The sequence below is a fragment of the Berghia stephanieae genome, chromosome 5 (genome assembly GCF_034508935.2).
Source record: "Berghia stephanieae isolate SIO BIC M18660-M18661 chromosome 5, UCSD_Bste_1.3, whole genome shotgun sequence".
Lineage (NCBI taxonomy): Eukaryota > Metazoa > Mollusca > Gastropoda > Nudibranchia > Aeolidiidae > Berghia > Berghia stephanieae.
This window is the reverse complement of record NC_088364.1, coordinates 41,478,553-41,482,163: the sequence shown is the minus strand read 5'-3', so window position 1 is coordinate 41,482,163 and position 3,611 is coordinate 41,478,553.

The following is a 3,611-nucleotide window of genomic DNA, read 5'->3' as shown; positions in this document are numbered from 1 at the left end:
TATTAGTAAATTAATAAATTTAATTCAATACTGGTACCTTCCCAGCACAAGTAAGGCAATAAATAAGAAAAAGTTCGTTTGCCAAAATCTCTATTTAGTGTACACTGGTTAATATTCTAAAATAATTTTTTCATCTTCCTCGAAGTCATGTGATTTAGATCCTTTACCAACTAATATTTTGAAATTATGTCTTCCTGAATTGTTACCTTGCATAACTTATATTATAAATCAGTCACTTATCTCAGGACAAGTCCCAGATATCTATAAACATGCAATTGTAAAGCCTCTCATAAAAAAGCAAAATCTCAATGTAAATGACCTTAGTAACTACCGTCCCGTCTCAAATCTGCCATTTCTTTCTAAAATCCTTGAAAAAGTTGTACTCAGACGTCTTTCACAACATCTCCATGAAAACAATCTATGGGAAAAATTTCAGTCAGCTTATCGTTCTTACCACAGCACAGAAACTGCTCTGTGCTGTGTTGCGAGTGATTTGCTTGATGTTTTAGATAAAGGTTCTGTTTCTCTTCTGACATTGTTAGACCTTTCGGCGGCGTTTGATACTATTGATCACGGTATTCTCATTAAACGACTTAATATAACCTTTGGCTTGTCTGGGACTGTCTTGCAGTGGTTTGAATCTTATTTAGATGGCAGAAAGCAACAGGTTATGATTTTAGATAAACTTTCTCGTCAACATACATTGTCTTTTGGTGTTCCTCAAGGCTCTGTTTTGGGTCCAATTCTTTTTGTTTTGTATACTTCTCCATTATCTAATGTCATCACTGGTCATGGGCTGCGCTATCATCTCTATGCAGATGATACGCAACTTTATGCTACTGATAAAACTAAAAATCTCGAAAATATTGTGAAACGTGTGGAAGAATGTGTGACGGATGTGAAAGAGTGGATGGATGCAAACAAGTTGAAAATGAATGAGTCAAAAACAGAAGTGATGATTGTGGGAAATAGAGGGCAGTTGAAGGTGAATGATGGTCTTGAGGTGTTGATTGGGGGTGAAAAGATCAAAGTTTCAAAGACTGTGAAAAATTTGGGTGTCTATTTTGATTCAGAAATGAAAATGTCAGCTCACATTTCTGCTCTCTGTAAATCTTTATACTTTCAATTGAAGAAAATCAGTTCGATCCGTCAGTATATTGCAATTGGAACATGTAAAACATTGGTTGTTTCCCTCAATTTTTCGAAACTAGACTATTGTAACTCGCTGCTTGTCAACTTGCCTCAGGCTTCTATTAAACAATTGCAACTACTGCAAAACAGTGCAGCAAGATTAGTTTTTGGCAAAAAAAAATTTGATCATGCAACCCCTTTGTTGGCCTCTCTCCACTGGTTGCCCATTGAAAAGCGCACATATTACAAAGCAGCGTGTCTTGTTTATAAGTGTTTGGCTGGTATAGCACCGGCATATCTCACAGATCACGTGGTCATGTGTAAATTTGAAAATTACACTTTAAGATCATGTAATGACCAAACGAAAATTTCGGAAAAAAGATCAAGAACAAAATTTGGTGATAGATCGTTTGCTTGTTTCGGCCCCAAGATTTGGAATGAACTACCACGTGGTCTGAGGGAGTGCAAGTCTTTACCTACTTTTAAAAAGAATCTCAAGACACATTTTTACTGTATTTGTTTTTCTTGACTCTATATGAATCCTTGATTTGGCTATGAATTGTTATTGTTGTTATTATTTTATTTTTTTTTATTTTTTCACTTAAAATTGATATTTATATTGTAAAGTGCCCAGAGCTTGTGTTTTACACGAGAATGAGCGCTATATAAATGTGTATTATTATTATTATTATTATTAATAAGGTGGGCTCATTTGAATTAGCCCGACCTAGTACTAGAGAGGCCAGACAGCAAAATCACCGTCAGGCGACGTGACGATGAGATGACGATGTGGGCGGAGTGGAGTGGAGTGGTTGAGGGGGGGGGGGGGGGGGGGGGGGTGATGAAAAAAGAACAGGAGCGTATCCTGGTTTATGTATTACGGGATGCATGGTGATTCGCAATCTATCAAAAATACACACAAATTGATTTCAGTACAAAGTATCAATTTTAAGTAGTAACTTTTGAAATTATCTAATTTAGATTTGATTATTTCGGACCTGGTAATACAGCATATAACTTGAAAAAACAGGCTGGTATTTGCCCACCCTGCCCATTATTACCAGCCGTCCCTGGTTATGAGGCCGGATTTGCATCATTGTTACCACTTGGTGAAATGTCTAGAGCTCACTCCTCTTCTTCATATAAAATGACTCGCTCAGTCAGACTGACCACAAAAAAATTACATCTTAGTACAAGATGACGACTCGACTCCAAAAAAAAAAAAAGTGTACAGAGAGTTGTATTCAATATTCTACTAATGGAATCATTTTTTGGGGGGCAATAATTACAACTCACTTTTTACTTTCTTTTGTTGACCATCGCCTTGTATTGTGATGTGATTTTTAAAAGAAATGTCAGGCTATGAATTATTGAAAGCTATAATCAGACTGAGTGCTCACCAGCACAAGGCTATCATCATGATCAAGTATTGTCTTGCCTGTGTGTTGAGCATCCTTTAACATGCTGTGTGATGTCATAAAGGGAGACTGGTCACTGATTTCAATTTGTGAATTGCTTTGAGCATATATTTTGTGTGTTTGAAAGTAATCTAAACTTATTGCAAAGTTCCATTAATTATTTTTTTTTCTATCTAGACTAAGGTCACACACACACACACACACACACACACACACACACACACACACACACACACACAATCTCTCTCTCTCTCTCTCTCTCTCTCTCTCTCTCTCTCTCTCTCCCTCCCTCTCTCTCTCTCTCTCTCTCTCTCTCTCTCTCTCTCTCTCTACCTATCTCATATGGTTGAGTTGAGTCTTTATCTACTCCTCTATGTTTTGGTACGCATTGCCTTCTGATATCACTCCACTGCATGTTCTTATTTCTTCCATACTCTTGAATCCTATTGACACGAAAACACAACCATCTTAAAACTGTTTCATGTTTGGATGACCTGCGTGATTAAAATTGAATTGTAAACTTTACTTATAAAATTTAAGTTAAATTTAAAGCCTTCATCAAAGATAGTGAAGTTCGTTCTCTGATTTTTAAAAATCTGAAATTTCCTAATTCTGATCACTTTAATTTTAAACTCAATTTTCCTTCATGAAGTTCATTTTAACATAATACCTGATAGACGTGATGGATCACAAGTATAACAATGAAATAAAGTAAAACCAAATAATGGTACTCATCTGTTATTGAAAGTACGTAGTGCATTTCTAATTCAGTCCTTTGTTTTATTAGGGGGGTGCATTTGGAGAAAGAGGGAAGTAAACATATTAACAGGTCTGATAACAGAGCGCAATCATGGGCTAGATTTAACATTGTTGTAATGGAGAATATTTTGTGTTGGTTTGAGACTATTTCCATTACAACAATGAGCCTATAACAGGTAGTATGTGCTCTACCAGTTGGGTCCTGATTTTGGCTCCCTGATATAGTGATCTTGTGATACATTTTTATTCTCAGTTTTCATCTGTTAAATATGTAACAATAAAAGAAGTAAAGCCCAACTAAAG